This window comes from Schistocerca americana, chromosome 5, assembly GCF_021461395.2.
Source record: "Schistocerca americana isolate TAMUIC-IGC-003095 chromosome 5, iqSchAmer2.1, whole genome shotgun sequence".
Lineage (NCBI taxonomy): Eukaryota > Metazoa > Arthropoda > Insecta > Orthoptera > Acrididae > Schistocerca > Schistocerca americana.
Genome location: NC_060123.1, coordinates 442,911,275 through 442,934,256, shown reverse-complemented (window position 1 = coordinate 442,934,256; position 22,982 = coordinate 442,911,275). Strand labels below are relative to the sequence as shown.

The 22,982-nt window shown below is 44.8% G+C and overlaps 1 protein-coding gene across 2 annotated transcripts in view; it reads left to right on the top strand.

The window, feature by feature from the left end:
* LOC124615370 (semaphorin-1A) overlaps positions 1-22,982 on the top strand; it is a 911,857-nt gene that overhangs the window by 53,823 nt on the left and 835,052 nt on the right. The gene's annotated exons all lie outside the window — the stretch shown is intronic.

The window sequence follows — 22,982 nt, the reverse complement described above, 5'->3', positions numbered from 1 at the left end:
ACTGTAGCCCATTTCTGACCTTACGGCACGCTCTGATAACCTGCTGGAAAATGCTTACCGCCGTCGAGGAAGACATCAAGCATGAATGCATGTATGTGGTTCCCAACGATGTTGACGTAGTTCACAACATAATACAGCCCCCACAGGTTAGCACCCCGGCAAGATACGTGTTTAGAGAATCCGTTCATATGGGTGACGGCATATCCAGAGGCGACCCTCGATCTGGAGTAACAAGAAATGTTATTCACCGAACTGGGCGGCACGTGTCCATCGATCCACAGTCGAGTCTCAAAGATCCACTCGTATCTGACGATGTTGGACCTACACTGGAACACGTATGCCTCATGTGCAACAACATGCGCTGATCGGTGTGCTGCGAAACACTTATTTCTACCAGCATTGTACTCTATCTTCAGATCTGGCGCAGATTTCCACCTATAATGTTAGTTCCCAGGCACCGGGAGATAACACTCAGCGCTTTGTCAAACTCGCTTATGACTGTGGATTTCCCCATTTGCAGCGCATATCGTCCCTAGAATCATTGCCAACTCGTCTCTGCTCCGCTAACATACTTCACTTACACCGTCGCGTGCCCGCAACGCCACCAGGCAGCATTCAGTGTGGCGACCAAGACGATTTACCTCCTCTCTCTCTCTCTCTTTCTCTCTCTCTCTCTCTCTCTCTGTGTGTGTGTGTGTGTGTGTGTGTGTGTGTGTGTGTGTGTGTGTGTGTGTGTGCGTGCGCGCGTGCGCGCGCGCGCGCGCGCGTGTGTCTGTGTTTTCCGTTTACATAACAGCAGAAACTGCTACATGTTTGTCTACTTCACCATGTCATGACGAAAAACTCCAAGTGAACCTTAAACACCCTGATGAAGGTCCTATCCTTCCGAAATACGTATCGGAAAAAAATAAATAATAACAATAATATACAGACAGTTGACGGACATCTGATTGTGAAATACTGGGTGATTACAAATGATTCGTTCGGTTTTGGCGTTTTATAGCTTCAAGTGTAGAATATGCATCCGTCGGTGCTGATAACCAATCAAAAGAGTATATGCTCAAGTTTCGTTTGTCATTGGAGGTTTCACTGTGATTCACAGGGTGATAGCAGTTCGCAGAATGGAACTTACCAACAGAAAGCGTTTTTTGTGTTGCCGTATGACAAACTGAATCTGTGACTACAGCGCAGCATGCGTTCCGAAGACAGCCACCAACTCACCAAAGCATTCTGCGGTGGTATCAACTGTTCAGTGAGACGGATGGTCTATATCAATGAAAAAGCTCCGAACGACCAGATGCTGCTTGGAGAATGTTCGAAAAGCGTTTCTTCATTGCAGTAAGAAATACACACGTCGTGCAGTCGTGAACTACTGTGTTGAAGATTCTGTGCAAGCGGTTGCGTCAGAAACCATATAACATACAGCTGCTGCAACGTTTAAGGTCAAGCGAATGCACCATCAGACGCGAATTTTGGTATCTTTTCGGGGAAAGAATAGAAGTTGACAAATTTACCCCCTCTCCCTTCTTCTCCAATTACTGTTCAGTGAAGAGGTGACGTTCCACATAGACGATCAACTGAACTGGATAGTCACACCGTCCGCGTATGGGGCACGGCAAATCCCACAGTGGAGACTGAAAGAGATTCTCCAAAGGTGAAAGTCTTAAGTGCCGTTTCATGTAGCTCAGTCCCTACGGTTTTTTTGAAAACTATGATGAGTACCCATGTTACAAGACTGATTATTTTCGAAACTGAAAGCTGTTATCCCAAACTTCATATTCTAACAAGACGGAGCTCCGCCACATGGGCATAGAATAGTGCATCGCCATTTGAACGAGGATTTTCGAAACCAGTGGATTAGGCACTGCACTCAGGATGATTTGGCATTCTCCAGGTGGCTACCAAGATCTCCAGACTTAAGAATTCGTGATTATTTTTCTGTGCGGATGTGTGAAAGACAGCGTTCACGTGCTGCATTTGCTGAAACCATTCACGGAACTCCGGGATGACGTCACTACTACTATGGTGAATACTGACAGGAACATACTCGAACGTGTATGGGTCGAGCTTGACTACCGCATTGATTTTTGTCGTGCAGTACGAAATGTACACATACATTTGGAGCGTACAAAATTAGAAAATGTACCTTTTCGTACAATGTAAAAAAATGGTTCAAATGGCTCGGACAAGGGAACCTCCCCATCGCACCCCCCTCAGATTTAGTTATAAGTTGCACAGTGGATAGGCCTTGAAAAACTGAACACAGATCAATCGAGAAAACGGGAAGAAGTTGTGTGGAACTATGAAAAAATAAGCAAAATATGCAAACTGAGTAGTCCATGCGCAAGATAGGCAACATTAAGGGCAGACTGAACTCAGGAGCGCCGTGGTCCCGTGTTTACCGTGAGCAGCTGCGGAACGAGAGGTCCTTGGTTCAAATCTTTCTTCGAGCGAAAAGTTCAATTTTTATTTTCAGTCAATTATCAAAGTTCAGGCACCCACACATAATCAACTTCGCTCTCCAAAATTTCAGGACATGTTCAGTTTTGCTTGGACATATGGAAAAATTTGAAAACGTTAGAAACATATGTTTTGACAGAGCACAGGGAAAAGTGTGCGACTGTGAAACTGTTGGATTCATTTGTTGCAGTTTATGTGACAAACTCTTACGTTTTCATCTCTTTTTTGGGAGTAATTATCACATCCACAAGAAAACCTAAATTGGGCAACGTAGAAGAATCTTTTTACCCATTCGCCAAGTGTACAAGTTAAGTGGGTCGACAACATATTCCTGTCATGTGACGCACATGCCGTCACCAGTGTCGTATAGAATATATCAGACGTGTTTTCCTGTGGAGGAATCGGTTGACCTATGACCTTGCGATCAAATGTTTTCGGTTCGCATTGGAGAAGCACGTCCTTTCGTCTACTAATCGCACGGTTTTGCGGTGCGGTCGCAAAACGCAGACACTAAACTTATTACAGAATGGACAGATCATAACTTTGTGAAAATAAAGAAATTAAAATTTTCACACGAGGGAGGACTTGAACCAAAGACCTCTCGCTCTGCAGCTGCTCACGCTAACCACGGGACCACGACGCTCCTGAGCTCAGAATATCCATGATGTTGCCTATCTTACGCATGGACTACTCAGTTTGTATATTTTGCTTATTTTTTCATAGTTCCACTCAACTTCTTCCTGTTTTCTCGATTGATCTATGTTCAGTTTTTCAAGGCCTATCCACTGTGCCAACTTATAACTAAATCTGAGGGGGGTGCGATGGGGAGGTTCCCTTGTGAGCACTATGGGACTTAACTTCTGAGGTCATCAGTCCCCTAGAACTTAGAACTACTTAAATCTAACTAACCTAAGGACATCACACACATCCATGCCCGAGGCAGGATTCGAACCTGCGACAGTAGCGGTCGCGCGGCTCCAGACTGAAGCGCCTAGAACCGCTCGGCCACTCCGGCTGGCGTACAATGTAAAATTCGCTATTCTTATGCAATATTCTGTGAAATACAAAGGTTGGACAAAAATATATAAACACCTTCAGAAATGCAAGCTTGAACTTAAATGCACATGCTAAGTAAGCCTGCATTTTGCGCTGTTGTATTTGTGAACCTTGTAAAATGTCCTCAATACGTTGTAAGTAACCGTCGTGATCCGAATAGTGTTCCGTGTAGTTTTGAGTGTATGATGTTGGAGCTAAGTGAATTCGAACGTGGGCCAATTGTTGGTCTTCGTATGGTGGGTGCTTCCGTAACCACGGTATCCGAAGCAATTGGTATTTCAAGAGGCGCCGTATCGAAGATTTATACCACATGTAGATAAAGCGGGAAGGCATTATCCCCTAACTCACAACGTGGACAAAAGAGAGTATTGAGTGATCGTGACAGACGGTCATCGAAGACTATTGTGACGAATAAGAAGATAATGACTGCTGCAAAAGTCACTGCAGAACTGAATGCTTCATTCGTGTACTCTGTCCACACCAAACCAGCCCGAAGGGGGCAGCTGGAATTTCAAAGCCGTCCGCCGTGACCGAGCGGTTCTAGGCGCATCAGTCTGGAACCGCGCTGCTGCTACAGTCGCAGGTTCCAATCCTGCCTCGGGCCTGGATGTGTGTGATGTCCTTAGGTTAGTTAGGTTTGAGTAGTTCCAAGTCTAGGGGACTGATGACCTCATATGTTAAGTCCCATAGCCATTTGAATTTTTTAATTTCAAAACCTGTCATCAGTGATTCCAGTAACAGGAAAAGTGGTGTCGAAGCCATTCAACGTAGACTGTGGAACAATGGAAAAAGCCATTTGGTTGAATAAGTCTTATTCGACACTGTTTCCAACTTCTGCCGAGTTTGCGTCCGGAGAGTGAAACACGGCTGATGGCGATGGTCATGTGCGCAGCCGTATCGTGGTATCCTGTGAGCCCCATGGCATTACTGTTAAGGATCATGTGACGATTCTGACATATCTGGTACATCCCACGGTACAATGTGTCTGTTCCCTAACCAGGATGCAGTGCCCGTGTCCTCAAAGCTCGAATCGTCCAGAGCTGGTTTTCTGAGCACAAGGATGAACTATTGTTATCTCCCGTGGCCAGCACAGACACGGGATCTCAATATTATCCAGCCTTTGTGGTCTGCTTTGGAGACAAGGGCGTATGATCTCTATCCACCTCGAGGCGTAGCGCCTTCATATCGCTCCTGTCTGGAGCCTGTGTATCGGGAGAATGACTCTCGCGTGCACAGTGACAGATGGTCAGCAGCGGGTTCAGTCGAGTACGTAGTTGTAAATTTCATCCACCAGAGTACAGTAGCGAACAGAGATATTCAAGAAACAGGTCAACAGAATGTTTTAATGCATTGTTCTGTTTATTTCTTGTAGGCTTTTTTGTTTACTTATGTATGTACAGTTTTGTATATGTTTCTAGCAGTGTGAATGACGCGTTAATTTGGTCTAAAGTCATTGTTATACTGACAAACGCTGTACGAACTAGCGGGTCAAATTTTTAAGACAGTGTGAATGCAAACGACAGGGAATTTTTTCTCATAATATGTTAAGTAAGTTTGTGGTAAAGGAAAGCTAATTCGAGTGCAAATGAAAATAGTTAATAACGTAAATTATAAATAAATTATAAGAATGTTAAATATTTATTTTGGAAAAAAGTACAATTCGAAAGTGTGTTATTTGTTGATTGGTTAGTCATGAAAAGCGCGGACTAACGCGGGAGAATATGATTTTTCTATTGGCCTTAAAGAAAACTGACCAGTGAGAACGGAGTATTCTTCGCGCGTCTTTTCTCTTGGAGCTAGAGAATGCTCACAGCAGTCTACAAGAGTAGGAGCCCAGCCTTTCAATGGTACGGTCGTGTGTAGTATGAGCTCCGAAGGAAGTCATAGTTTGCCCGTTTTAGTTGTCCTACACGCCTCAAAAGTGCTTTACAGTGAAGGCGTATTCATCCCGGCGTTTTTTTTTTTTTTTTTTTTTTTTTTTTTTTTTTTTTTTTTTTTTTTTTTAGAAAGTACGGATACTTAAGTAATTTTGTGAATGAGAAAAGACAGTAATTCGGTGTGGCATATTGAGCAGATCGGTGACTAAAGATTTGAGTGCTTAGGCACTGATAAACTTAATAGTATGGCGAGCATTTTCATTTAAGAACAAGCTGTGCCTAGTAGCTGTTCAGATTTCGGAAAATACGTTACCATAATCTTGCTAAGGGTTTGTGCATGTCTGTTTTAGGATTAGCACGGGCTTGGCAGTGAACGTTTAATTCACAAGGTTCAGAATATACCGAAGTTTTACCAGTATTTCTACCTTTCATTAAAAATTAAGACCTTTTCCCGATTTTTAAAATAGTTACGTTGTATGCAGCCTGGTGCGAGTCGCAGTACGGTAGGTTTCTGCTCGGCTTTCCTACCGGCGATCTACTGCGACGAGTTCACAGTTAGGTACTGGGGCCCTATTATGTATCGTTCATACCTATCGGTGTAGTAGGTTAGTCTCGGTAGTTACGTCATTTTCGGTTCTTTATCGAAATACTCTATTCAGTAAGCTTCTGAAACCTGTTACCGAACTGTCCTCCCACCGATTTTACGACAGTTTTATCGAGAGGTTTTGGATTTCAGTGTGGCCCTGTTGATCGGTGAGCTGTGGTTTATGTAGACCTGTAATTTGTTATTTTAAACATATTTAGCGGTTTTAGCTTTGGATTTAGTGATTGTGTTACTAAAGAATCACCAGAGGACGCATCCGGTTGGAAAGTGCATAATAGACTATTTTCCTTTATTAGAAATATGGTTATGTTAGGTTGTCACTGTGAATGATTACATTAAAAAAATCGTTTTCGGTCAATATTCTCTCAAAATACGTGCTACTTTTATGCAAATAAGAGTTTAAAGATCATTAAATATCGAGACGTCGGCTCTGATTACGTATATTACATGAGTGTGTACTGACGTTAGTGGTGACTTTGTGTACTTTTTCCCACAAATGGTTCAGTTAGTAATTATCGAAACGTGTTTGCAACTTTCAGATAACAATGGAAAGCAATTATGGGAAGCCTGATATTGAAAACCTTCCAAACTGTCACGCATTTATGACTTACGCAGCACCGTTTGGCAACGAAGTCAGCCTACGTTCCTCTACTCAATAGTACGATATTTGAGCACTGCGTTTCTATTGTTTGGCGGGGCCAAAAAGAAAGTTATATGCGATACAAATGGACTCTGGTTCGCGCACGGATGGGTGCAATTTTTTATTTTATTTTATTATTATTTTTTTCTTTCTTCATATATGCAACCCATTCTGAGACATTGTTATTCGTGTTAAGATTTTTCTGCAATATTCGTTATTATTTACATGTAAGAGCACACTTCCTCAGTAATGATTTCGTGATTTCTGTGTGTTTAAATAACGAAATATGAAACTGATGCAGATGAAATAGCTTTGAGTGAAGCAACCGACAGTGACCTTTATATTTTTTCTTGTCAGAAATAATTCACCATTTTTCCGAATATGTAGCGATTTCAGAGTATGCGGTTAGACCGGAATTTAAGAGCACAACTTAAAATACAGGGAATGTAACTGGCACCAGTCATCTTCATAATCTTGCTTGTCACAACTGTTTATCTGCGATCGAATCCTCAACCACAGTAGACAGAGATGAAAGATCCCCGCCGAAATATTTTTAGACTGTAGCACCATATACGAAATATTTTCATTCATGAGATGCATGTTATAAACTTCGACGAACTGCAGGAGCTCTCGAAAATGTGTTTTTTCAATTTTGTTTTTAAGACCCAAATCGTTGACGTATCATATAGGGAAGTGGGCTACTTAATCATTTGGATCTCTAGGAACGAGTTTACCTTCTTATTCTTTGAAACTCTCGGAATCAATTTTTCGGGTGTTTTTATAGATGTATTGGTACAATGTGGCACTACACACTATTCCTAACTCATTTTCCGAAACGTAAAATCCAAAACATGACGTCAGTGTGAATGAGAATAAGATGACATAATGCGGCTTCACAACAATCTGCAGAATACAGTCAAATACGCTGTCGTTATTATGCATGCATGGAAACATGCGACCAGGAAAACTGTAAAAATTTCTATGCATTTTAGCTGAGAATCATGGAAATGGATATACTGTGCTTGATACTGATAAGGAGACAAGAGCGATATAGGCGGGTACGTCAGCTCGATGGAATGCGACGTCATGCGTTATGGCAACGTAAACGCAATTTTCGGTACTTCGAAAAATAGCGGTCCTGTGTCGTCTGCTAGCCGCTTTGTGTTCGTGGCGCTGTGCGCGATGCAGTGCGCATGCGCGGATTGCGGCCGCTTGCTTTGGATTGGCTTGCGCGACGCGAACCGACAACTAGCGCTTCCGTTCTCTAGACCCGAACGGTATCGCTTCCGAAATGCATACTGAATAATGCAGGGGCTCTAATTCGAGTATTAGACCGTTCGGTGCTATGGAGTACCGAAACGATTGGCACAGGAAGGAACCGCGCCGTCGCAACCTCCATCATCGTTAACTTGGCACTATTTTGCTGGAAGAATGGTATAAGATTTATGGAGAACCATCCACGACCCGTATTTATCCATTCCGAGACGTTGGTAACGGCTTTGAACGCCAACGGTTTTCTTACACCGGATTAGGCTTGGTACTCTGTCGTGTTCTTGGTGTTTCCGTAGTTTTGTCGAATCCCAGTACGATCATCCGTGGCCCGTTGAATCGCATGCAGTGACCCTTAATAAGCAGCTTTCACTGTCGCTCTCTGACACGTGAAAGAATTGTGGACTCATTAAAAGAACCTTCTGGTTGATCTCATTGGCGACAGCTTTACTTAGCGAAGCACCACTGCTTCGAAACGTTATTCTACATTTTCCACTAGCTTCCTTTTCTATGGACGCATTCGTAATCAGGTGAGGGATATAGAACGTGAGCAACTCGCGTACATACGAAACCGCAGTGTGTGTGTGTGTGTGTGTGTGTGTGTGTGTGTGTTGAAGAGCATGGAAAGCTGCTCCGCAAATGCGATAGCGAGCGCTCAGTCAGATTAAATCGCGAGCAGCGCACGTCTGGCGCGCGCCCCTATCGGAGCCAGGGTAGGCCGTGCCGTGCGGCGCGCGTATCGAACGTATTACGGATCGGCCAGTCACGGGTGGTGTAATGCCATGCAAATGACGATCGGAATATACCGTCTGGCGGGAAATTAAGCCGCCGATCCCTCAGGATAGGCGGGCTCGTTAGCGGGCGCTGCCGCGGGTGCGCTCCTTGCGCCCGCGACACCCGGCGAGCACAAAGCGGCACGCTGCTGTTTTGCGAACGCTGGTCTGATCCACAGTGTTACGGGATAGCGGTGGCAGGGCAAACTAACGTGCCGGAACGTACAGCCGGACCCACAGCCGTCCTGACACGAGCTCAGCGCTTTCACTGGAGCGCTAAATTGCGCTTAAAAAATTCGGGAAAGTGAACGTGGATTGGGTGCTGGTAGCGTTTAGCGAAATCATAGCATGGGTTTTCACATTAATTTATCCACGTTCGCGGTAACTGAGCTGTGAACCAGATAACTTAAAGTACAGCGACCAGTTACTTTTTGTACAGCTTTATTTCTGTCAAGACATGTACAGAGTATTTCTTGACGGGCGGCGTTCAGTAAGTAATGCAACACATTTTTTTTTTCGGAAAATTTCATTTAAAAAATGCATAATTTGTTGTGGAACGTCGTGAAGTAGTCCCGCTTCAGTCGCTACAGTTTCATGAAGTTCCGACTGGTAGCGGCGCTATACGTACATATCCTTCAAAATGGCGTCTGTAACCGAGTTGCATTCCAAGCGAAGAGCAGCCATTGACTTTCTTTTGACGCAAAGCCAGAGGATCGCAGGTATTTTTAGGGGTTTGCAGACTGTGTGTGGGCCGGCCGCGGTGGTCTCGCGGTTGAGGCGCTCAGTCCGGAACCGCGCGACTGCTACGGTCGCAGGTTCGAGTCCTGCCTCGGGCATGGATGTGTGTAATGTCCTTAGGTTAGTTAGGTTTAAGTAGTTCTAAGTTCTAGGGGACTGATGACCCCAGAAGTTAAGTCCCATAGTGCTCGGAGCCATTTTTTAGACTGTGTGTGGAGGCCTGGCAGTGAACAAAAGCACGGTGAGTCGTTGGGCGAGGCATATGTCATCATCACTACACGTCCGCCCCCGGTAGCTGAATGGTTAGCGTGACGGATTGTCAATCCTCTGGGCCCGGGTTCGATTCCCGGCTGGGTCGGGGAATTTTCTCCTACCAGGGACTGGGTGTTGTGCTGTCATCATCATGATCATCGTCATCATTGACTGCAGGTCGCCGAAGTGACGTCAAATTGAAAGACCGGCACCCGGCGAACGCCCTGTCCGACGAGGTCGGCCCTAGCCATACAATTAAATAAAACTACACGGTCGTGAAAACCTGTTCGATCTAACGCGTGGCGGCCGGCCGCACAGAACTGTGATTCCTGCAATGTTGGAACGTGCGGAAACTCTCATTCGAGGCGATCGATGGATCACAATCAAACAATTCGCTGCTCAAATGGATGTCTCTGTCGGTACCGCTGACACACACGTCCACCAGTCGGGGTATTCGAAGGTAGGTGCTCGCTGGGCGGCGTCTGACAGAAGACCACAAAGAGCAACGAAAGAGCCTCATAGAAGTCTGCATACCAGAGAGCAGCTCAGAAACCTTCATTGGACTGTTCTTCCTCGTCCACCCTCTCTCACCTCCCATCTGTTTAGCCCAATGAATGACGCTGCGGGATGCAGTACGTGGATGGTGGGTAGGCTACTGATACAGCAAGATCTGGAGTGGCACCATGCGGGCGTATAGGTCCTCCCCGTAAGGTGACGTAATGCAGTCCCATTTAACGATGATTATGTTGAAAATTGCGGTTTTGTAGCGAAAACATGCGGAGTAATGTGGTGTATTTGAATCTTGAATTAAACCAATCTGTTTTCAGAAAACGAATTTGTAGCATTACTTTTTGAACGCCCTCGTATTTATGTTCGCCTATTGACCATTCAACACAACAGCATAGAACATGTCAGAGACATTACAAATACGGTATATACATACACACTGCCTGGCCAAAAAAAAGTGAAGCATACAAAAGACAATGAGATGTCATAGTAACTTTGGTCACGTACAAGCTATCAGCGCTTACATAAATTATTACATTACAACTTTCTGTTACAGGTGGAACGGTCACCAGAGTGCATTAGAGTTGTTACTAGGCCTGGTAGTCCACATGGGTACCAAAAGAAATCCGATAAATTTTGGGTATACGATAAATCGCACAAGTCTAAGTAAGGGCTGTCAATTCGACTAAATACCTAGGGATTACAATTACGAGCAACTTAAATTTGAAAGACCACATAGATAATATTGTGGGGAAGGCAGCGCTTTGTTGGCAGAACACGTAGAAGATGAGACAAATCCACTAAAGAGACAGCCTACATTACACTTGTCCGTCCTCCGCTGGAATATTGCTGCGCGGTATGGGATCCTTACCAGGTAGGATTGACTGAGGACATCGAAAAAGTGCAAAGAAGGGCAGCTCGTTTCGTGTTATCGCGCAATAGTGGTGAGGGTGTCACTGATATGATACGCGAGTTAGGCTCAAATGGCTCTGAGCACTATGGGACTCAACTGCTGAGGTCATTAGTCCCCTAGAACTTAGAACTAGTTAAACCTAACTAACCTAAGGACATCACACACATCCATGCCCGAGGCAGGATTCGAACCTGCGACCGTAGCGGTCTTGCGGTTCCAGACTGCAGCGCCTTTAACCGCAAGGCCACTTCGGCCGGCCGCGAGTTAGGGTGGCAGTCATTGAAACAAAGGCGGTTTTCTTTGCGGCGAGATCTATTTACGAAATTTCAATAACCATCTTTCTCTTCTGAATGCAAAAATATTTTGTTAATACCCACCTACTTCGGGAGAAGTCAGAGCTCGAACGGAAAGATTTAGGTGTTCCTTTTTCCCCACACGCCATTCGAGGGTGGAATAGTAGAGAAGCAGTATGAAAATGGTTCGATGAACCCTCTGCCAGGCACTTAAGTGTGAATTGCGGAGTAACCATGTACAGGGTTATTACAAATGATTGAAGCGATTTCACAGATCTACAATAACTTTATTATTTGAGATATTTTCACAATGCTTTGCACACACATACAAAAACTCAAAAAGTTTTTTTAGGCATTCACAAATGTTCGATATGTGCCCCTTTAGTGATTCGGCAGACATCAAGCCGATAATCAAGTTTCTCCCACACTCGGCGCAGCATGTCCCCATCAATGAGTTCGAAAGCATCGTTGATGCGAGCTCACAGTTCTGGCACGTTTCTTGGTAGAGGAGGTTTAAACACTGAATCTTTCACATAACCCCACAGAAAGGAATCGCATGGGGTTAAGTCGGGAGAGCGTGGAGGCCATGACATGAATTGCTGATCATGATCTCCACCACGACCGATCCCTCGGTTTTCCAATCTCCTGTTTAAGAAATGCCGAACATCATGATGGAAGTGCGGTGGAGCACCATCCTGTTGAAAGATGAAGTCGGCGCTGTCGGTCTCCAGTTGAGGCATGAGCCAATTTTCCAGCATGTCCAGATACAGGTGCCCTGTAACGTTTTTTTCGCAGAAGAAAAAGGGGCTGTAAACTTTAAACCGTGAGATTGCACAAAACACGTTAACTTTTGGTGAATTGCGAATTCGCTGCACGAATGCGTGAGGATTCTCTACCGCCCAGAGTCGCACATTGTGTCTGTTCACTTCACCATTAAGAAAAAATGTTGCTTCATCACTGAAAACAAGTTTCGCACTGAACGCATCCTCTTCCATGAGCTGTTCCAACCGCGCCGAAAATTCAAAGCGTTTGACTTTGTCATCGGGTGTAAGGGCTTGTAGCAATTGTAAACGGTAAGGCTTCTGCTTTAGCCTTTTCCGTAAGATTTTCCAAACCGTCGGCTGTGGTACGTTTAGCTCCCTGGTTGCTTTATTCGTCGACTTCCGCGGGCTACGCGTGTAACTTGCCCGCACGCGTTCAACCGTTTCTTCGCTCACTGCAGGCCGACCCGTTGATTTCCCCTTACAGAGGCATCCAGAAGCTTTAAACTGCGCATACCATCGCCGAATGGAGTTAGCAGTCGGTGGATCTTAGTTGAACTTCGTCCTGAAGTGTCGTTGCACTGTTATGACTGACTGATGTGAGTGCATTTCAAGCACGACATACGCTTTCTCGGCTCCTGTCGCCATTTTGTCTCACTGCGCTCTCGAGCGCTCTGGCGGCAGAAACCTGAAGTGCGGCTTCAGCCGAACAAAACTTTGAGTTTTTCTACGTATCTGTAGTGTGTCGTGACCATATGTCAATGAATGGAGCTACAGTGAATTTATGAAATCGCTTCAATCATTTGTAATAGCCCTGTAGATGTAGACCTGGGGAGCGGTCACATTCTTACAGTGCTTTGGAGTGGCTCAGTGGTGTTACTCCTCTCCTCAGGGTGTGGGTAGCCTTCAGATACGACTTCAGGTCAGAACTGGTCGTGATCGAGGGAACTATGCGGGCACAACGCTACACGAAGGACAACCTGAGCCGTTAGGTGTCGCCTCAGATGCGTGAGGGTAGTGGTGCCATTTTGCAACAGAGCAGCCCTCATGTGAGCTATCTGTGTGATGAGGTACTCGCCTGGCAATCGAGATCCTCAGCCCTGTCTGCAATAGAACATGCGTGAAACCAGTTCTGACGTAAATTCTCTCGCAGTATCCAGGATATCAAGGGCCAGTTAAAACAGTTGCGTGTCAGCTTGCCTCCGGGAAGGATACAAATGTTTTGACACCATTCCTAACCGAATCAGTGCATACATCCAGGCCAGAGCGGGTCCAACGTCATACTGGTAAGTGGACTCATACTGCCAAGATCTTTGTAAATTTGACTCGATTTTCTAGTCACTGAAATAGCATACCTTCTCCCCCGGCAAGTTTCATTTCGGTTCCTCCTCCCGTTCAGGTTTCTTCCCTTCTCGTTAGGTGTGTATACCTGTATACAAACTTAGATCGGATTAGACAAGGGTAGGTACCAACTTGGGAAAAACCATGGAAAATCCAGCTCAGGATGACCGGACGGGGCTTCGAACTATAAAGCTATGCGACACTTCAGACTTCGGAAATAATCACGTGAAATCATATAATTTAATTTCTTTACCATTTTGCAGTGCCAGTTGCCTCGTTAAATCATGATCTGTTAAAACGTACGCAGCTTCTTAGACAAAGGAAGGTAATTTTTAAATCGTATACTGCACTTTATTCCGATTACGACTGCACGCCAACACTCCTCCAACGGGAAAACGCCAAGCAGTGTGTGTCCCTCGCAGTCTGCCCTGCTTGCGCCACGGTCCTAACGCACAAAGTAATCGCCTCCAAAATGACAGTTTTTACAAACTTTATGCGTACTAGCTATACCAGTCCGATTGTAATGGATTAAATGCTGCTTTAATTGTACTTAATGAAATGTAATTATTCCGTTGAAATTTAATGGAGAAAATTCTACACAGTGCGTGACATGTGGATACAAACGTGCTCACAGCGCTTAAGAGCTCCGTTTTCCGATGGAACTAACTGACTTGTGCAACTAATATCTTCGAGATCTTCCGCTTCTGGGACGTTCTCTTCCCGCACTTAAAGATATTATTGTCACGATGTAGATCCCCGCTCGTTTGTGCAAAGCAAGTGCAGTGCCACCTGTCGCTGTCTGTGATTTGCAAAGAAAACAGTGGTTACAACAATACGAATTTAGTCTACAGTTAGCTTACATCAGATACACAAGAAATATGAATAATAACCGTACTAGAACGAGAAACTTTGTTGTATTGCACTTCTGAAAAATAAGAGCAAACGAGCACCTGCGATCACAACTTCCTTCATAACTAAACTTGGAGATGCTTCTCTTTATTACAGTCATATAAATTGTCGTAACACATTTACAGCTTCGTCGGTACAACGATTTTGCAGCTGCCCTATGCAAACTAACAGTTCGTTTAGCATCACGTTTCCCGAGTTGTATATTTACGTTTAATTAACTGTTATTTGCACTTGCTTGGGTTTTGTAATTTGTAACCCCTTTATATGCATAACACAAACAGTTTTAGGTCAACGCTGCGTTCACCGTGTGGCTGAGTAATGCAGTTTGTGTATATTGGAAATTTAATCTAAAGTCACAGTCCCCGTAGGCTGTGGCTAAGCCATGTCTCCGCAGTATGCTTTCTTCCAGGTTTACTAGCCCCACAAATTATGCAGGAGAACTTCATAGAAGTTTGGTAGGTTGGAGATGAGCTACTGGCGAAAGTGAAGCTGTGAGGGCGGGTTGTGAGTCGTGCTTGGCTAGCTCAGTCGGTAAAGCAGCGACTCGCAAAACCAAAGCTCTCAGGTTCGAATCCTAGTCCGGCGGCATACAGTTTCACTCTGCGCGGAAATTTCCGGTTACAGTTCCTTGTACATTACGACAGAACTGTAGTGGTTTACGTTAATAGACTTACTGATGCCGGCATTAAGAACTGAGACATGGGTCTACACAGGGTGGTCAGAAACAATCTGAAAAGCGTCTAAGGCTGTTGCAGGTAAGTAATTGTTGAGAAAAAAATTTGGTACGTTGTGCCGTTTCCGAGATAATTAGTACTGAAATTAGCCAATCAGGCCTTTTGCGCGCCTGAGTTAGTGTTCCAAAAGTGTTCCTCATTTGGATTCCTAAAATCGAACAAGTGAGCGATACAAAAATTGGGAATGGAACGGTAGTAAGGAACGAACCCGACCCAAAGACTGAGTAGTGTTGTGCGTTGTTATTTCTCAGCACAACCTACCTTTGTTTCTGAATACCCTGTACAATTATGAAGATCACTTAACGTGCAAGGTATGCGTTTCGCTGATGTAAGGTAAGTTATGGGGATTCAGATCTGCAAACAATTGTTATTTGTAAATGGCCAGGTATGGTTCAGCATTCTTGTGCAATCGTCGGTGGGGACTCCTCTTCAGTTCTATAAAATGTTAACATGTTTGAAATAATATTATTCTAACGAAATTAGTCCTACAACAGATTGTTGGGTTCTGCAGGATGCTCTTTCGTTATTGTACATCGGTAGGTAATCACCTGCAACTAAATACAGGGCTGTTACAAATGATTGAAGCGATTTCATAAATTCACTGTAGCTCCATTCATTGACATATGGTCACGACACACTACAGATACGTAGAAAAACTCAAAGTTTTGTTCGGCTGAAGCCGCACTTCAGGTTTCTGCCGCCAGAGCGCTCGAGAGCGCAGTGAGACAAAATGGCGACAGGAGCCGAGAAAGTGTATGTCGTGCTTGAAATGCACTAACATCAGTCAATCATAACAGTGCAACGACACTTCAGGACGAAGTTCAACAAAGATCCACCAACTGCTAACTCCATTCGGCGATGGTATGCGCAGTTTAAAGCTTCTGGATGCCTCTGTAAGGGGAAATCAACGGGTCAGCCTGCAGTGAGCGAAGAAACGGTTGAACGCGTGCGGGCAAGTTTCATGCGTAGCCCGTGGAAGTCGACGAATAAAGCAAGCAGGGAGCTAAACGTACCACAGCCGACGGTTTGGAAAATCTTACGGAAAAGGCTAAAGCAGAAGCATTTCTTAAACAGGAGATTGGAAAACCGATGGATCGGTCGTGGTGGAGATCATGATCAACAATTCATGTCATAGCCTCCACGCTCTCCCGACTTAACGCCATGCGATTTCTTTCTGTGGGGTTATGTGAAAGATTCAGTGTTTAAACCTCCTCTACCAAGAAACGTGCTAGAACTGCGAGGTCGAATCAACGATTCTTTCGAACTCATTGATGGGGACATGCTGCGCCGAGTGTGGGAGGAACTTGATTATCGGCTTGATGTCTGCCGAATCACTAAAGGGGCACATATCGAACATTTGTGAATGCCTAAAAAAACTTTTTGAGTTTTTGTATGTGTGTGCAAAGCATTGTGAAAATATCTCAAATAATAAAGTTATTGTAGAGCTGTGAAATCGCTTCAATCATTTGTAATAACCCTGTATTATTGTTATGGGTTTTCTTACAAGTTGACAAATCATTAAATCTATAGATGTAATTTTGCTGAGCGAAAATATTTCGCGGATACATTTTCAATTCCTTGCTTACTTTTTTTTGCCTATACGGAAAAACCAACAGTGCTACATATTATTGACGATTTCCAAGCGCTAGTTACATTTTTGAACTTCACACATCACAACGTTTATGTTACCAATGCGTGTCTGTCATGTGGACGTTCACCTGTTTTCATACACAGTGTAGCGCCATATTGTATACGTCGTCGTCATAAGGGACCGGCACCCGCCGTTTTGGGCTGGCAAGAGAATTCACTACATGATCACCTCTGGTTCACATAGTCGATAATTTGGAGAGCAGGCGTCACAGTTCTGACCTCCTAGGACTGATACTTGCGGCCTACTTTCGAGATCTGTGTGACCGTGTATTTGAACAAGATGACGCAAGATCGCATGCTCTCCGTGCTGTCCTCACCTGCCTCGATACAGAGGGTGTTAGACTATTTCACTACCCGGCAGATAGAACAGATCTCTCACCTATTTCTTTTTAGAACTGACATATTGCCAAACGAAAGTGTGTGACCTTAGAAATGTTTGTATAATAATTTATGAAGTCAGGGTCTCTTAATAATTAAAATGTTTACATTATCAGTTTTCGGCTGTTTGAATCTCTCTCACTATACGACGTGATGTAGGCTATAAATATTTGATATGTTTTATACATCATGATGTTCAGATGGGTACCTGGAATTGTTACAGGCCTATGTCATGTCGTAGCCGTTAGTGCAATAATCACATCTAAAGACAACAATCAGTTGCCGAAGCGGTTAATGTGAACATTGCAATTATTAATCGATTGTAACGTTATAAATTATTATACTCTCACCCACTAAAAACGTCTGGTCATGTATTGTCCAGAGATTTGCAAGCCACCACCTGCCAGCTAATAAAGGATGTCAAGCGAAAGAGTCCCGGATTTAAATTAAATTTGTTGAAAATTAAGATCGATAGATGAGTGGAACAAAAGGTATATTTATTTTGAAAGCCGTAAAAATGTTTTACAGAAGTGTGGAAGTAGGTCGAAAAACTTCAGACAGCCGACGCTGTGCACTGTGTAGCTCGTAAAGAATCAGCATGCATAATTAAACTCTTCGTTTGTAAGCAGACCTTGCAATCACATTACAATCCTTTCGAAATGTCCACCACCCGTAATACAGAGGTGACGCAAACGAAATTTTCCATCACATCCTGTAGTGTCTCAACGGAAATGTATTCAGATGCCGCACAGATCGCCAAATAAAGCTAGTCCAACGTGATGGTATGGTTCAGGTAGACGGTGTCCTTCATTGTGCCCTACAGAAAGTAATGGCAAGGAGTCAGACTGGGCGAATATGGAGGCCATCCATGCATGCGCCAGTCAATTTGCAGTAATCTAACGCAGTGACTGTATTCCCGAAGTATTCGTCCAGAAAGTGAAATACCTGTTCGGTGTGATGTGGTCTGGCCCCATTTTGCATGAGCTACTCGGTGCCTAGTCGATCCTCTGATGGCCGGCCCGTGTGGCCGAGCGGTTCAAGGCGCTACAGTCTGGAACCGCGCGACCGCTACGGTCGCAGGTTCGAATCCTGCCTCGGGCGTGGATGTGTGTGATGTCCTTAGGTTAGTTAGGTTTAAGTAGTTCTCAGTTCTAGGGGACTGACGACCTCAGATGTTAAGTCCCATAGTGCTCAGAGCCATTTGAACCATTTTTTGATCCTCTGATGTGTGGCACAAACTGATCCAAAATTGTAACGTAACGTAACGTTCACTACGAATCGTTCCTCACGTGAAAAAGCGCCGATAACTCCTTTGCTGCATACGGCAGTCCAAACAGTGATTATTGTAGAATACGGTGGTTTCGTTCAACACAGATATGGATTTTTGGAACCAAAAATTTGCCCGTTATGTATATTCACGACACCATTCAGGCTTAAGTGTGCTTCATCAGTGAACTAAATGCAGCCAACATCAAATCCTTCACTATCAATCATTGTGAGAATCTGGTTTGCAAAGTCAGCCCTCTATCGCACAGCTGATATAGCCTGATGATGATTTTGTATTTTGGACAGAAACATGTGTAGTCTCTGACTTAGTATTTTCTGCGTCCTGGGGAGTTTCAAATCAGTCTCTGCGCCAATACTTCGGACGGATTTCCTTGGACTTTGCTGAATAATTCCAAGAAACGTGGCGACTTTTCAGGAGTAACTACAGTTTGCCTGGGGCCAAAATTACCCGCTAGATCATTGCATTGGAATTTCACAAAGAGTTTGTGAATGGTTTTCGCATTGCATCGTTTTGGAACATTTAATCGTGTTTGAAAACTGCGCCTTGTTGCCGTAGTTCTTTGTTTTAACGTGTGGTATTCCGGTACCAGAAAAACACTTTGTTCAATGAAATACATGATTTCAACGTCTTGCTTCAATACGCTCGCTTCCTTTTCAGTTTCAGCGGTGAAACATCGCCCTGAGCTGCGGTCCACTGTTTACACTGATCAGCCAGAACATTATGGCCATCGACCTACTACCGATATAAAACCATCCAGGCGATAGCAGCGTCACCTGGCGAGGAATGAATGCTAGTCAGACACGCGCATGATGCATGTAGTATCCATGAGCGTAAGGTCTGCGTGTAAAATGGCGAAGGAGCGCAATGTATCTGAGTTTGACCGAGGGCAGACTACGATGGTCCGGAGGTTCAACGCGAGCATTTCGGAAACTGCGCAATTCGTCGGGTGTTGTGTGCCCTCAACTCGTGGCGAAACAAAGGTGAAACCACGTCCAGACATCGTGGAGATGTGCGGCCACTCCTCGTTACAGATGTTGGACGTCATAGACTGAGCAGACTGGTAAAACAGGAAAGACGGAGAACCGTGACGGAAATGACATCAGACTTTAATGCTGGGAGAGTAAAAGTGTGTGTGTGAACACACAGTGCACCGTACACTCCTAATGATGAGTCTCCCCAGCCGACGACCGATGTATGTGCCAATGATAATACCACGTCGGCAGCTACGACTGAAATAGGCATGTGAACATCAGCACTGCACGTTGGCGCAGTTGCACACCGTTGCATGGTCTGATAAATGCCGATACCTTCTCCATCATGTCGATCGGAGGGCGCGAATCCGTCGGCTTCCAGGAGAACAGCTCCTTGACATCTGTTACGCTGGACGGAGACAAGCTGGTGGCGGCTGCATTATGCTCTGGGGAACATTTACGGGGGCATCCATGGGTCCAGTAGAGCTCGTGCAAAGTACCGTAACGGCTAAGGAGTATCGTGCACTGGTTGCGGACCACTTACACCCCTTCGTGACAACCGTGTTTTACGACGGCAATGGCATTTTTCACACCCTTCAAATCACCTAAAAATTTAGTCATGTATTCTTACTACTATATTGTTCAAGTGCAATAAGTAAAAATTCGTTACCTATATCCTCCCCGGTATTGTAAATAAGTTGCCTCTTCCGTAGAAATGTGTATAGAGGCAGTTTCAATGACGTGTAACGTTCCCATATGGTGGCATACCACCGCCAGACAGCCGACCAGTGGGTTCCTAAGTAGTGCCGGGCTAAACGTCGTCGCGCGCAGGGCGCTTGTTTCCCTACTTAGCAGTTCTTCAGCTAACTAGTGGCCCAGTGGCGGTAAGCCTGCAGCGCTCAAGTCGCCGAATTGGAAATGTGTGGTCTGGCGCTCTCCCGAGCTCAAGATTAAAGGCGGCGCGCAGTTAGTGTGTGCATGCTGGGTCCGGAAATGGAGCGCTTTAATGAGAGCGGGAACCGCGTGCGACTCCTGGGGCGGGGCTTGCAGATTGTCTGCCGCCCGCTTTGCACAGCGCTCACACTTTGAAATTCATGAAACAAGCCTGCTGTGTTGACCACAGCTCCGCTCTAATGCCGCTCCCGTTGTTCTGTTCGCAGGCGGTCCGTTGCACAAAGACGCGCTTCTCGGCATAATGCATGTGCTCCATTTAACGTGCCACAACGATGCAGCTAGCTGCTCTGCACGTGTCGAGCAAACCATCGACGCAGGCGCAGATCTAGAGGGAGGGGGGGGAGGGGGGTCGTGACCAATCCCTCCCCACAAAATAAATTGTATAAGCATTCACATATTTGCTTATGTTGTTTTCCAAATTTCACAGCTAACTTTTATAGAATAAAGTTGACTGAAAAGTCTGGAAAGTGGCAAGGAATTCTAGAACTTAACGGCTACGTTCAACACAGGACACTTTGCCATTGCTTGCGTTAGAGGCTACTGACGTGGATGGGGTTGCGGCCTGACAGTTAAGACTTACCTACCAGCTGTCAACAACAAATCACGACGGTTCGTGTGTCCATACGTAGAACCGTTTTGACAGCCACAAACGTGAGTGGTCGAAGGCAGGGAGCAAAAGACCCTCGATTAAAACAATACTGACTTCTCGAAAGTACGCAGAAGTGATCCAAAGAAACAGGATTCACACTCCTGTAGTTTAGTGAAATACTTTTTAAGTAGTTATGAATGCACATTTCGATTTTATATTGTGTAAATTACTGCGTTATCAAATTTTCTAGATTTTGTTGCTGTTATTACACTACCGGCCATTAAAATTGCTACACCACGAAGATTACGTGCTACAGACGCGAAATTTAACCGACAGGAAGAAGATGCTGTGATACGCAACTGATTAGCTTTTCAGAGCATTCACACAAGGTTGGCGCCGCTGGCGACACCTACAACGTGCTGACATGAGGAAAGTTTCCAACAGATTTCTCATACACAAACAGCAGCTGACCGGCGTTGCCTGGTGAAAAGTTGTTGTGATGCCTCGTGTAAGGAGGAGAAATGCGTACCATCACGTTATCGACTTTGATAAAGGTCGGATTGTAGCCTATCGCGATTGCCGTTTATCGTATCGCGACACTGCTGCTCGCGTTGGTCGAGATCCAATGACTGTTAGCAGAATATGGAATCGGTGGGTTCAGGAGGGTAATATGGTACGCTGTGCTGGATCCCAACGGCCTCCAATCACTAGCAGTCGAGATGACAGGCATCTTATCCGCATGGCTGTAACGGATCGTGCAGCCACGTCTCGATCCCTGAGTCAACAGATGGGGACGTTTCCAAGACAACAACCATCTGCACGAACAGTTCGACCACATTTGCAGCACCATGGACTATCAGCTCGGAGACCACGGCTGCGGTTACCCTTGACGCTGCATCACAGACAGGAGCGCCTGCGATGATGTACTCGACGACGAACCTGGGTGCACGAATGGCAAAACGTCATTTTTTCGGATGAATCCAGGTTCTGTTTACAGCATCATGATGGTCGCATCCATTTTTGGCGACATCGCAGTGAACGCACATTGGAAGGGTGTATTCGTCATCGCCATACTGGCGTATCATCCGACGTGATGGTATGGGGTGCCATTGGTTACACGTCTCTGTCACCTCTTGTTCGCATTGACGGCAGTTTGGACAGTGGACGTTACATTTCAGATGTGTTACGACCTGTGGCTCTACCGTTCATTCGATCCCTGCGAAACCCTACATTTCTGCAGGATAATGCACGACCGCATGGTGCAGGTCCTGTACGGGTCTTTCTGGATACAGAAAATGTTAGACTGCTGCCCTGGTCAGCACATTCTCCAGATCTCTCACCAATTGAAAACGTCTGGTCAATGGTGGCCGAGCAACTGAGTCGTCACAACACGCCAGTCACTACTCTTGATGAACTGTGGTATCGTGTTGAAGCTGCATGGGCAGCTGTACCTGTATACTCCATCCAAGCTCTGTTTGACTCAATGCCCAGGCGTATCAAGGCTGTTATTACGGCCAGAGGTGGTTGTTCTGGGTACTAATTTCTCAGGAAAGATGCACCCAAATTGCGTGAAAATGTAATCACATGTCAATTCTAGTATAATATATTTGTCCAATGAATATCCGTTTATCATCTGCATTACTTCTTGGTGTAGCAATTTTAATGGCCAGTAGTGTAGTTATGAATACACTTCGATTTTATATTGCGTAAAGTACGGCGTTTTGAAATTTTATAGAATTTGTTGCTGTTACTATTATAATTTCTTAGATTACTAACATTAAATATGCATGTATCAAATTTTCAAAATTTTCGGATGTATTCTTTTCAAGGGATACATCTTTCTGAATTGCAATTTGTTGGCTGTTACGCTGAAGTAGACCTACCTCTGTTGTTACAATAAAATACGTTACATTGTTTAGTAATCAAACGATTTGTTGTTATATTAAAATTTGTCCACAGTGTCTTTCGTGGAGCATACTTCGATAAAATCTTCTCGGTTTACAAGCCGCACCACTTGGAATAAAA